Source organism: Uloborus diversus, unplaced genomic scaffold (genome assembly GCF_026930045.1).
Source record: "Uloborus diversus isolate 005 unplaced genomic scaffold, Udiv.v.3.1 scaffold_11, whole genome shotgun sequence".
In the NCBI taxonomy this organism is placed as follows: Eukaryota; Metazoa; Arthropoda; class Arachnida; order Araneae; family Uloboridae; genus Uloborus; species Uloborus diversus.
This window is the reverse complement of record NW_026557765.1, coordinates 1070445-1084552: the sequence shown is the minus strand read 5'-3', so window position 1 is coordinate 1084552 and position 14108 is coordinate 1070445. Positions and strand designations below refer to the sequence as shown.

At 36.8% G+C, this 14108-nt stretch overlaps 1 pseudogene; it reads right to left on the bottom strand.

Moving 5' to 3' along the window:
• Positions 1-11852: 11852 nt before the first annotated feature.
• Positions 11853-11985, bottom strand: LOC129232195 (U4 spliceosomal RNA; annotated as a pseudogene).
• Between the last annotated feature and the right edge of the window lie 2123 nt (positions 11986-14108).

The window sequence follows — 14108 nt, the reverse complement described above, 5'->3', positions numbered from 1 at the left end:
ATGTGGTTTAAATCTTAAAAATCTGATTTTTTGATTTAAAAAAAAAATCATGATTTTTTTCCAACCCTGGTAAAAAATATTTGTGATCCGAAATTTCTGAAAATTTTGGGTTGTTGTTTCCTAAAATCTTATGCTTTCAGCACATTCTAAAACATTCTGTGTGCAACTGCATTTTTATTTGTATTTTCAATTTGAACACTAAACTTGCTATCTGCTATTAATTTTCAGGAATATTTATTTCAAATTCACAATAATTATTCAATTCACAAATAAATTATTTGAACATCCAAATTTAAAAGCATTTGAATGAGGTATATACAGTAAAACCCCTCCTAACGGACCCCCTCTTATGCGGACAATTTTTAATTACCTGATTCCAAGGCATATAACATTATTAAACCCTTGTCCTGCGGACACCCCTCTATTGTGGACAAAAAATTTGTCCCGTTAGTGTCCACATTAGAGGGGTTTTACTGTATTTTCATACTTGGTGTAACATTCCGAATGTATTTGATATGCATATAAGCAGTTGAGAACAAAATTGCTGGGAGTCGATTTTTCAAATTTGTGTTAACACCATTAAAAATAATCAGTAAGCTTAAAATAGAACATCAGAAATGTTTTGTTTAAGAGAGGCTACTAAACTTTTCAATTACTCAAAATCTTTTTTTTGTTGTCTTGCATCACTTCTGCTCTCAACAGCTAATATACAAGGTCTGTTAGAAAAGTATCCGACCTTTGGCCGAAGGAAAGGACAAAATGACATCGTAAGTGTTAAAAACCTAATCCTTTCAAAAGTAGTCTCTTTAGGACTCCATGCAATTCTCCTATCTGGGCTGCCATTGTTGGAAAGATTCCGAGAAGGCCTGTTTCAGAAAGGGGTTTAGATTGGCTGTCGTTACCACTATAAGGTCCTCTTTTGTCTGAAATATCGTACCATTCATTACTCTTTTAAGTTTGATGAACAGCTAGAAGTTACGAGGGGCCATAGTAAAGAGTCTATTGACCACAGGATTCTGGTGTTTCACCGAAAAGTCTCACTCAAGTGCGAGAAATGTGCTGGGAAATCGTCGCCAAAAACTACTGTCTGTCTTTCACGAGAAAAGTTCCCGCCGTCAAGTCTGAGCCCGTCTACTGCCATAGAAATGGACTTTGTTCATTTTCGGCAAGGATTAGCAGGAAGGCTTTTTGGCGCTATTTCGTCACTCATCTGCTGGCCTTTGTGCAGTTGTACGATTTTTTCCAACATTAAGCTTCCCTTGAAAAAATGAGACACACCTCGTTGCTATAGCAGTAGACAGGCGCAGACATTTTGGCGATGGCTTTTCTCGTGATGGTTGGACAGTATTGGTTTCCACATGGCTATATCGTCCAATTTTTGATGCAGGGAAGTGCTGTTCCAGTTGTTCCGCTATTTTCCTTGAAATTGGAAAAAACTGACCAGAACACTACTTCAGTCCGACACTTTTTTGCCAACGACTGACACTATTGACAGATGGGGGGGAATTCATGCATGCAAACAATAGATCAAAGTTAGCTAATGCAAAAATGCTTGATTCATTATCATTAGGTTTTCACACAAAAAAGTAAAGTCAGATTCTTTTCTAACAGCCTTCGTATATAATTGAACAATATAAAGCATTTTTAGAGAAAAATAAATATTTTACTAAGATTTTTTTTTTTTTTTTTCAGTATCCAATTTTATTAACAGCCAATGAAGATTTAGAAACTGACTTACAAATTAAAAATGAATTTTTCTGATAGAAACAAATTGCTCTGTCCTAGAATGAGATATGTCGCTGGTTAAAAGCTGTTTCTATATTCATTTTGTGAAAAACAATTTTCTAATAAATCAAATCTCGAAAGAGATTTAAGGATGCATACTGGAAAAAAACCTGTTTCTTGTTAACATTGTCAAAGGTAAGGTATTTTTTTTCCTAAAAAGTCTCCAAGCTCATTTGACCTGTCATGCTGAAGAAAATCATTTTCGTTGCGAATTCTGTCAAGCATCAGGAGGCTTTCTCTTCAAAGCTTTTTTTCAAAGTTCATTTGAGGTCGCACAATGAAGAAAACCTATTTGCTTGTTCTTTTTGTAGCAAAAGTTGCTCTAGTGAATCAAACCTCCAACGGCACTTGATGATGCATGCTGGAAAAAAACCTTTTCCTTGTCAACATTGCGAACTGACATTTTCATGCAGTGCAGATCTCCGTGATCATGTGAGAAGTCACAACAACAAAGAAAGACCTTTTTCTTGCGAAGTGTGCCATAAGACCTACCTGAAACTAGCGCATTTGAAGGAGCATTTAAGGATTCATACCGGTGAGAAGCCCTATGCCTGTGATCTGTGCTATAAGGGGTTTGCTTATCGAACCCAATGGAAAATTCACGTGACCTCGCATAGTGGAGAAAAGCCTTTTTCTTGCGAGAAATGTGAAATGTCTTTTGCTTCGAAGAAATATCTCCAAGCTCATTCGAGCGTGCACGGTGAAGAGAAACTTAATTGCGAATTCTGTCAAAAAACCTTCCCTGGCAAAACACGTCTCCGAAGACACTTGAAGATTCATAGAGAAAGGCAGTTTTCTTGTGAATTCTGTCACAAGAGCTTTCATAAAAAATCATATCTGAACAGTCATTTAACGACTCATACAGGGGTAAAGCCCTTCACTTGTGATGTCTGTCGAAAGTCTTTTGTTTTAAAATATTCTCTCCAAAGACACTTGAGGTATCATGCGCGAAACCCATTCTCTTGTGCATACTGTCAAAAAAGTTTTTCTGATAAAGACGTTCTTCAAGCTCATTGCAGATTGCATACTGGAGAAAAACAGCGTTTTTCTTGTGAATTCTGCCCGAAGTCTTTTTCATCAAAAGTTTATCTCCTAGCTCATTTAAAAACTCATATGAGAGAAAGAAATTTTTCCTGCGAGAATTGTCAAAAGACCTATACTACTAAAGCGAACCTCCAAATTCATTTGAGGACTCATACCGGAGAGAAGCCTTTCTCTTGTGAACAATGTCGAAGGACATTCTCTGCTAAAACAAATCTCCAGAAACATTTGAGGACTCATGTCGAAGTAAAGCCATATTTTTGTGAATACTGCCAAAAGACATATACTGTTAGATCAAGTCTCCAAAGACATATGAGGATTTCGCATACTGGAGAGAAGTCGTTTTCTTGTTAACACGGTCCATGGCCCCACTAGATGACGCTGACGCTTTTCGGGCCTTGACAATTTATGACTTTTCTGTGGAAAACTGATGCACCTATGATCTATCTGCTCCTGAAATCCTCGAAAAATTGGAAACTTCATACGTTGCCCATTTTGACCGCAAAGGGCACAGAACGGAATCCTATGCATGCACCAATCAATGCCAGAGTTTCAAAATTTGTTTATTTTTGATTGGACGTCGCCCATTTTGACCGCAAGAGGCACTGAACCCATCCTGTGCATCCACCAATCAATGGCAACGTAATGGAAAACAGGCATTCCCTGTACTGCTCTCTTTGTTGCGATGAGTTTCAGTGATTGTTATGGCCTATAAGTGTAAGCAAAATTTAGTGGGGCCAGGCTCTGCCAAAAGAAATTTTCTGTTTAACAAATTTTCTAAGACACGTGAGAACTCATATTGGCGAGAAATTTTTTTTTTCTTACTTTCAAAATACTTTTATATTTAGAATGAATCTCCAAACGTGTTTGACGTCTGATTCTGGGCAGAAGCCTTTTTCTTAAAATGTTGTCAAACACTTTTTTCCCCAAAAAAAGTTATCTGCAAAGTCACATGAAAACTAATACAGCCGGACCCCGATTTAACAAACCTTTATTTAACAAATTTCGCAAATTTTACTTTTCCCCGACTAAAATGAAGGCAAAAACCCCTATTTAACGAATAATAAACCCTGAAATAAAAGAATTATTTTAACAGCCAAAAAAAAAATTTTTTTTTTCTTCATTTGAGTTAGGAAATATTGGATTGTTTACCAAATGTTACATCCACATTGTCCGAAGCAGAAAAACACTTTTTTTTGGAATCGGCAGTTTTTGACGGGCGAGGGATAACGTATAGTGATTCTGATGCAGAAAACAATAGTGAAATTACCATTAAAACTTACTTTTTCAAATGCTTTACATGGCCTGGTAACTGTAAAAACATATCTCATGCAGCAGACTGCAAAATACACAAATTTTTTGTTCTCCCCATAAAGTTGAAGGAGAACTATTTCGATGCAAGTATCAAGGAAATTGTCAAACATCTATAACTCAGTAGTTTAAAATTTCAAATTAACTAATAAGTCGTGGAATGCTGAATAAAAAGTGTCTACTTTCTAATTATGGGTAGTTTTGCACATTTGCTTATTATTGGGTCTTAGGTAAGGTAAGTGCATTTAAAAAAAAAATCACACCCGATATTACGAATAACGCCGATTTAACGTATAAAAGTTCCGGTCCCAGTGAGTTCATTAAAACGAGGTCCGACTGTAATATTTTCCTGTTTGTAATGAGAAAGTTTTGGAAAAGTCATGTGATATCCTTACAATAAAATGCGATATGCCTTACTTTAAAACAAAAAAATTTCAACAAAATGTTTTTATGTATGTAAGTATTTTCTAAAACTTTAACTTCACTGATTCCTTGGCAAAATCATTTCTTTGAATGTGAACTTGTGTTCAAGAAACATGTTTTTAGAAAGTTGATCTGAATACAAACATGTGAAATAAATGTTTTAATATTTGCAGTTTTCTGAAATGTATTAGTTTCTTCGGTGAAAAACAGAAATATATTAGATCAGTAGAAGGTAGGATTGGGACTGTTTCACGTATTTTGGTTCTCTAGACTGAAATTTGTTTGATACCAAGTAAGAAACTTTTCTTAAACACAAGATTTTAGACAAGACTGATTTAATTAAATAATGCAATGCTTAAACATGTGTATGTATTTTGCTGAACATATAAGGTTCCCAAGTTCCCATATGGGCCTTCAAAAAGGTCTTTCTTCATTATCTACTTTTTTTTTACTTTCTTCCTTATCTAATATATGAAAAATGTATTGGATACATGAAAATTTTGCATTTTGACGGATTTGCACATTTGAGGAACTTTTCTCTCAGGAACTCTTTTGACACCGAAGCAGAACTGAAGGTCATATTTAGTAGAAATGATAGAGGAAAAGGGATGTGCAGGGTACAGTTCCTCGTTTTGCATTTTTTTTTCCGGAGTGAAATGTAATACATGCCAAAAGTGGTCGATCCTCATAGACATTACAGATGTAAACTTTTTTTTTTTTCAGATCAAACACTTCTATGAGAAGTTTCCTCAAGATTTTGAGTTAAAGATCTCACTAATTTTGCATTAGAAGAGCATATTTTTGCTTTACCAGATGTCAACTGTGATGAAATTTGATGTTCAAAACCTGAATACTTTATCCATTTTGGTCCGTCCGTCTCCTTTGCCAGACTGTGTGTGGGGGGGGGGGGGGAGACGAGATGGGCAGTGTGCTATCTTAGTCTCTTTTTATAGGTACTGGGGATCTAGATGCCAAAAAATGGGATTTTCTTAAAATTATAATCCAAACATGATACAAATGAAAAGGTTTATACCGAAAATCTCTCTTCTGTACTGAATTTACCCCCCAGGTTCAAGCACCAAAAAAGCATTTTTGCCCTCTTTAAGAATAATTAACTGACTTTTTGAGGTTGAACGTCAAATTTCATTACAGTTGACATCTCCCAAAGCAAAAAAAACTTTTCCTGCAACTAAAATTACTGATTATTTTAGTGTTTTTGCTGAAAATTCAGAGATTATACTTCTCACAGAAGATTTTTCTGATTTGAGGTGGGGGGGGGGAATCTGCATTGCCCATTGGGTTTGGCAAGTGTTACATTTCGCTCCGAAAAAAAAGTGCAAAACGAAGTGTCCTAGTAGAACGGTCTTTCTCCCGAATTTTTCTTCGAAGCTGAAGTCTATTTTTGGCTATCTGCAAGAAGGAAGGGTTTGGGGATCATTCACTGAAAGTTTTCGAAATTTAAGTTTAAAACACAATTCAAGACTATCTTTGCGCACGATAACTTTCAGGAAGCAGTTAGCCATCTCCCGAAATATTTTGAAATTTAAGCGGGCACAAAAAAACTAAAAGCGCACATTTAAAGGCACAATATCAAGCAGTAACGTTAGGGAAATCGTGGTAGTTTATGTTTGGGGCCCCTCAATCACAAATGTTCAAATTTGATGTCTCCAAAAAAAAAAAAAAAAAAACTCAGTTTTAGACTATTTTTAATGGTGTGAGGAGAAAGGTCCAGATTTGGGAGCTGTCCCAAAAACTTAAGCTATAGGTTGAATGGAGGGCAGAGGTGATCTCACTTGAAAATGTTTCGAAATTGAGGTCCAAATGAATTTTTAGGCTCTGTTTGGCTATGTTGTAAGGAAAAGAAAAGGGTTTGGGGACTCTCCCGGAAATTTTTCGGTGTTGAGGCTCTAAAATGCAATTTGAAATTATCTTTCGTGATACCCGGCGAAGGGGTGAGAAATTCGGAATCTCTTCGTTCTAAACCGCATTTTGAAGCTATCTTTGAAGAATTAGACAATAGAGAATTAGAGATTCCCTGCCAGAAATTGTTTGAATTTTAACTTCCTAAAACTATTTTTGGCTAAGGTTTGTCCAGGTTTGGAGAGTGGGTAAGGAGCTCTCTTTCGGAATATGGAGTTCTGAAAATGCTATTTTTTGTTATGTCTGGTGGTATTGGGTAGGGAAGTGAAAAACATGTGCTCACAGCAGTAAAGGTTCCATAAATTGTGAAAGTGAAATTTTAGTGTTTTTTTTTTGGGGGGGGGGGGGTAAGATCTGTTTTCAAATTTGTACTTGGTCAGGGTGCCCCCCTGAATGAAAATGAAAAAATGGGTCAGGGGTGCCTCCCTAAATCCCCCCAAATGAAAATGCCCCCTAAATGTGCCCCCCTATATGAAAAGCACCCCTTAAAACAATCTCCCCTAAACATTTCAATGGTGCAGTTTCCGTCATGACCCCCCCCCCCAGGTGGGCACCCCTGACTTGGTGTCACACTAGAATTTGCCGCCCTCGTATGAAGTCGCGCACAACACAGGGCTCGACTTTCCCCACTCAAACCTAGCACTGGGGAAAACTATCCTCTCCTAAGGGTGTTCCAAAGGACTTCCCCTCCGAAAATTTTCCAGATTAGAGTCTTAAAACGTCATTGTAGCCCATTCTTGATTATATTAGAAAAATAATTGGCGTTCAAGGACAACAACTTTTCGAAATTTAATGTTGGTAATGTTAAGGGGTTCGGGACAAGGGTGTCCCCTCCCCTCGTAAGATCAAGGCGCACCCCCTAAGTATCGCAAACACCCTTTCCCCCGGAAAAAGCAAGTGCCCCCTAAAAATGAGAAAAATTCCCCTCAAAACAACCCCTCCTAAAAATTTCAATAGCGCAGTCTACGTCATGACCCCTCCCCCCTCCTCCTCCTAGGTAGGCACCCCTGGTTCGGGAACTTTCCCCCGAAATCTGATAGTTATTGTTGAATAAAATTGAAAATAATTGCAACAAAGTAAAAAGAAGAAACAACGTATAATTGTACGAAAGTTGCAGATTACTGCATACACGTATTTTGGGGTCGCAAGGAACCCTCTTTCAGAAAAGACAGCCGACAAAAGCCTTATTGACATTGATGTCCTAAATTTAAAAATTTGGACTGTCTTTTAAGTCCCTCCTCGCCCGTCACTACGCCACTTCTTGTTTGAATATGACTGACAGAGAAAAAAAAATTGGGAGTCCTGTCTTCATTAAGACTCCCAAGGCAAAAACAGAACTCGGGCGGCGCTCCAGTTCGTTATAGAGCTCGACATTTTATCGGCAGTTTTTCTTCAAACGAACTGAAATGAAGAAGTGAAGCGGCAGCAGCAGACGCCGCTAAATGTGGGAAATCGGTCAATGCAGGAACGATCCTGACAGATAAACGGGAGGCAACCCTATATTTTGGCGCTAAATGATATCATTCTAAGACTTGGCGACAAGGATTCTTCCTGTACCTCGTGCTTGGTTTAAAAAATGGCTTGAAGAATGTAGTAATGAGTAATGTGTTAATGTATTTATTATGATGAGATTTTTACAATTAAATATGCATGAAAGTAAGTGAAACATTTTCTTGGATGTGACTATAGTAAGTTGTATCTTTTTGTTTTTTTTATTTTGAAAAAGAACATGTTCCTTTATTTATGCTTACTGTCTGACTACGGATTGTATGGAATGACAAACACCGTTTTACAGCCGGAAATGGATAAATTTATTATTTTTTTACCGATGTCAGCTTTTGCAGAAGCAGAGTCTCATTCAAATGAGCGGAATACGCGCATCAAATTTTTACTTTTCCCCCTTATTCACATAGATTCGTTGATCTGGACGTTTGAAAATTCCATGCAATCTGTAGTTGGACAGTACAACGGTCATGAAATTAAAAGCATGTATTAAGATTTATTATGGCTAGGCCTTAGGTTTTTTTTCTAGATTATCATTCTGTGCATCTGTACTTTCTATCCGGACAAAATTTATATTTATTTATGCCATAATTAGACGTCTTTCAGATATCTAATATAATATGGGAATTGTTGTTAGTCGTTAGCTTGCATAAGTGTGCATTAAATAAACGTTTCTCGTGTGCTTGAGATTTTTGCTTCCCCCCCCCCTTGAATAATCGAAACTATTAGGCTTCTTTTAATTTCCCGCCTAAATTAACGTACATTTCTTTAAGACGTCCTTAAGGATTCTTCCTGTAAGCGTGCATGTATTCACATCATTAAACGTTTATCCTTTGTGAAACATTCAGATGTTTCCTTTTCCTTGCATAATTAAAGCTACTGAGTTACTTAATTATCCAAAATTAACAATCATTTTTCTCAGACGTGTTGACTTTTGTCAGAATTGTTCCTGTCAGCCTTTAGCGTGCGTAGATCTGCGTCAACTAGAAATCTGTTATCGTGAGTAAATTGTTTAATTTCCTTCATTTAGTAAAACCATTTTGATGTATAATTAATTTAATTACTGCCAGAATTAAATTTATTCCTGTTAGAGTAAGAGCCCATGGGTGCCAGACATACGTCATAGTATAAAGGCCCAAAATTTTTTTGCGTAAGCGAACTGGAGCAGGTATGAAGGGTTCGCTATTAGTTAAGCTGGCTCGCGCTGGCTTTGGCGGGCAAGAGGTAGCAAAGGCGCGAAAAAATGGTGAACAAAAACATCATAGTATAAAGCGTGATTTTTTAATATTTTATTAGGGGTACTATTACGAGTTAAACCTTACAAAGCCAGACACTTAGCACGCTGGCTTTGCGCAGCCAGACACTTCAAAGCAGGGAAAAAATGGTGCTCAAAAACATCATAGTATAAAGCGCGATTTTTTTATATTTTGTAAGGGGTGCTACTAGGAGTTACGCCTTACAATGCCAGACACTTCGCACGCTGGCCTTGCGCAGACAGACACTTCAAAGTTGGGAAAAATCGTGTCCAAAAACATCATAGTATAAAGCGTGATTTTTTTATATTTTGTAAGGGGTGCTACTAGGAGTTATGCCTTACAATGCCAGACACTTCGCACGCTGGCCTTGCGCAGCCAGACACTTCAAAGTCGGGAAAAATCGTGTCCAAAAACATAATAGTATAAAGCGTGATTTTTTTTTTTATATTTTGTAAGGGGTGCTACTAGCAGTTACGCCTTACAATGCCAGACACTTCGCACGCTGGCCTTGAGCAGCCAGACACTTCTAAGTAAATCGTGTCCAAAAACATCATAGTATAAAGCGTGATTTTTTTAATATTTTGTAAGGGGTGCTACTAGGAGTTACGCCTTACAATGCCAGACACTTCGCACGCTGACCTTGCACAGCCAGACACTTCAAAGTAAATCGTGTCTAAAAACATCATAGTATAAAGGGTGAATTTTTTATTTTTTGTAAAGAGTGCTACTATTAGTTACGCCTTACAATGCCAGACACTTCGCACGCTGGCTTTTGCAGCCAGACGCTTCAAAGTGGGGAAAAACAGTGTCCAAAACATAATAGTACAAAGCGTGATTTTTTTTATATTTTGTAAGGGGTGCTACTAGGAGTTACGCCTTACAATGCCAGACACTTCGAACGCTGGCCTTGAGCAGCCCGACACTTCAAAGTAAATCGTGTCCAAAAACATCATAGTATAAAGCGTGATTTTTTTTATATTTTGTAAGGGGTGCTACTAGGAGTTACGCCTTACAATGTCAGACACTTCGCTCGCTGGCCTTGCGCAGCCAGACACTTCAAAGTTGGGAAAAAAGTGAGCAAATTTATGTATTTTTTATGAAATGTGATAATAACACCTTTTATTTCTTGGCACTAATACATTACATATTTAATCCTGTTCTAACTTGCGGGAAGAGTGCAATTACTGTGTATCTTTTTTAGTTGTATAGGTACGGCTTCTGCCGTACAGGGTCGTTCCTCAATTTGTCGCTCTTTTATTTAGACCTACATAGACTCTTTATCACTCTTACGAGGAGCGACTCAGACATGAAAAATCGTATTACTAGTCAACCTTGAGACAGTTTTTCTACGGCGCTGTTCATCAGGCGCCGAAAAATGAAAAGTAACAAAGTGTCTGCCATCCGATCGCTATGATAGTTATTGTAAAACTGCAGGCAATTAATTGATAAAACATTTGAGTGTGTAAATATTTTTATGTAAAGTATCTGTAAATTATTATTCCTTTCTGTTGTGATCTTTAGACAGTTTCGTTTTTGTTCGTGCTGAGTTATTTGTAAATGTGCTGTAAATAGTTAATTCAAAAAGTTTAAATCAGTGTTTTGGATTTTGTGTCGTGCAAGAAATGTAAAATTTTAGTTTCGTGTTTGCGCGAAACTTCCCGTAAGTTAGCCCCTTTTATTAGACGGAAACTGTGCAGAAAAAAGCCGCGTTTTGTAAGAAAAGGACTTCCTATGACAAAACCAATAAAGCTTCGGGTGACAAAATATTGTTGTCTTTTTTTGCAAAGTTAAAAGAAAAACTTCTGTATCAGACTCTGAGACTGCGACGTCTTCGTTCACCTCCGATTTTTCTGCAACTGAAAAGAATCAATCGGTGTCAACCGAATTATTCAGAAATTGTTTAATTTTTAATTAGATTTTCGCCGCATTTTTAAGTGAAGTTGTAATAGTATATTACTGCATATAAGATGGATGTGTCATTCTCAGATATATGAATGAAATGAACCTTCTTCACAGAGAAATCAGTACATAAAATATAATAAAGAGCAGTGACCGTCATAAGAAGCTATTATCTTAATGTTTATTTTATTATAATTAATATGCAATATAATTTTTTAGTTACGTCAGTTGGTTAATGTTTAATTACAACTTTTATGCCAAACAATCCTTCACTTCCGGCCCAGACCTAAAACTTTCAGGTTCCGCTACAAATATCAACATGTCCTATATATTTTATGAACTCGTATCTGAGGGTCTCGATCTGAGATGCCGTTCAAAGTCGCTAAATTTGAATAGGATTAAAACTTTTTTTCAGCACAAATTCAAAGTTCACCGTTAGAACAGAAAATATTATACTATTACTTCACGGCTTTTACAAGATGAATCCCAGAGGTCAGACCAAATGATTAATTTTAGTTACTATTATTTAAATTTAATTTAACCTAGTTCAAGAAAATTTCCGTTCGTGAGACCACATTCTTAAGAATGACCCAGGGGTGTTTGTGATCCAAAATTTTCGAAAATCATGGGTTGCCGTTTCCGAAAATTTAGAGGTAACAACACATTTCAAAATTAAAAAAATGTTTTTAAAAAAATGAAAAAAGAAAAAAAAAAAACAATAAATAGTTATTTCAAAGATTTTTGTATGCAAATTTGAATTTTTTTGCGGGGGGACTGAGTTTTCAACTAGCAACAGTCACGCCTCGGTAGAACCTCGTTGGCTATGAGACTGCCTCTGCGCAAAGTTAAACGGTCGGGGGGGGGGGGGGTTTCCTCAAAGTTTCCGAACATTTCAGACCGTCAAAATGCTACTTGAGTCCACCATGACCCTCCCCCAAAAGGAAATCCTGTATCCGCCCCTGCTTTTCGTCTAGTTGCATTACAGAATTGTTATTTTGATTATTTTTTTTCTTAATTAAATGTTTTATGTTTTTTTTTTCTTTTTTTTTGTTACAGACCCCCAACCAATCGCGCCGGGAAAATAATTTTTTAACATAGTGCAGGGAATTTAATTTCAAATATGAAGGCCGAAAAAATTTGAAGATTTTGTTTTTTTTTTTTTTACGAACTTTTGAAATAACCCTTTATTTTGCGTTTTTTCCTGTGTTTAATTTTTTCTAAACCCATCCCGCAAAAAGTATGGAAATCTCTTTCTGAAAATTTATTATGTAGTAGTCAAAACATTTATCCCTCTTCAGAAGAAGAAAGTTTTCAAATATACGCGATAGCTTTTTTTTTTTTTTTTTTTTCAATTTTTTAATGAAACTTCGAAAAAAAAACCCTTTATTTTTCGCTTTTTTTGCGTTTAAATATTTCTAAACCCATCCCACAAAAGATGCGAGATTTCTTTCAGAAAATTTAATATGTAGTAGTAAAAACATTTCACCTTCTTAAGAATTTTTTTCCAAAAATATGCAAGTTCTCATTTTTTACAATTTTTTAAAACACATCGTATCTTCCAGCAATGGCCCACGAGGAATAAACTTTCTTCCTGTCACAACATAGCTGTGACGTCATAATAGTGCGAAAAGGTTCCTTCCAATTGCTGTGACGTCCTGCCTAGATTTCGATTCGATATTGAGTAATTGAATCTAATTCGCTGCAACGTTTCTTTTTTTTTTCTTTTTTTTTTGCTTTTGCTAACGGTAGCACTTGCTTTTTTATTTACTTTTTTAACTTAGGAATGCTTTCTTTTTTGAATCATCCCTCCCCCGCCGGACGTTTCGCTGTATCATTTTACGTTACATATTTGCGTAATTAATTTAATTAAAATATTGAGGGTTTTTTTTTTTTTTTTTGGCAAACGCTACTTCTAGCACACTACAGGAAACAAGGAGGGGTTTTTTTTGCGCTATTTAATTAAATGAATTAAGCTCCTAATAGCACCCCTTAGAAAATATAAAAAAATCACGCTTTATACTATGATGTTTTTGGATACGATTTTTCCCAACTTTGAAGTGTCTGGCTGCGCAACGCCAGCGTGCTAAGTGTCTGGCATTGTAAGGCATAACTCCTAGTAGCACCCCTTACAAAATATAAAAAAAATCACGCTTTATACTATAATGTTTTTGGACACGATTTTTCCCAATTTTGAAGTGTCTGGCTGCGCTTGGCCAGCGTGCGAAGTGTCTGGCATTGTAAGGCGTAACTCCTAATAGCACCCCTTACAAAATATAAAAAAATCACGCTTTATACTATGATGTTTTTGGACACGATTTTTCCCAACTTTGAAGTGTCAGGCTGCGCAAGGCCAGCGTGCGAAGTGTCTGGCATTGTAAGGCGTAACTCCTAGTAGCACCCCTTACAAAATATAAAAAAATCACGCTTTATACTATGATGTTTTTGGACACGATTTTTCCCAACTTTGAAGTGTCTGGCTGCGCAAGGCCAGCGTGCGAAGTGTCTGGCATTGTAAGGCATAACTCCTAGTAGCACCCCTTACAAAATATAAAAAAATCACGCTTTATACTATGATGTTTTTGGACACGATTTTTCCCGACTTTGAAGTGTCTGGCTGCGCAAGGCCAGCGTGCGAAGTGTCTGGCATTGTAAGGCGTAACTCCTAGTAGCACCCCTTACAAAATATAAAAAAATCGCGCTTTATACTATGATGTTTTTGTGCACCATTTTTTCCCTGCTTTGAAGTGTCTGGCTGCGCAAAGCCAGCGTGCTAAGTGTCTGGCTTTGTAAGGTTTAACACGTAATAGTACCCCTAATAAAATATTAAAAAATCACGCGTTATACTATGATGTTTTTGTTCACCATTTTTTCGCGCCTTTGCTACCTCTTGCCCGCCAAAGCCAGCGCGAGCCAGCTTAACTAATAGCGAACCCTTCATACCTGCTCCAGTGCGCTTACGCAGGAAAATTT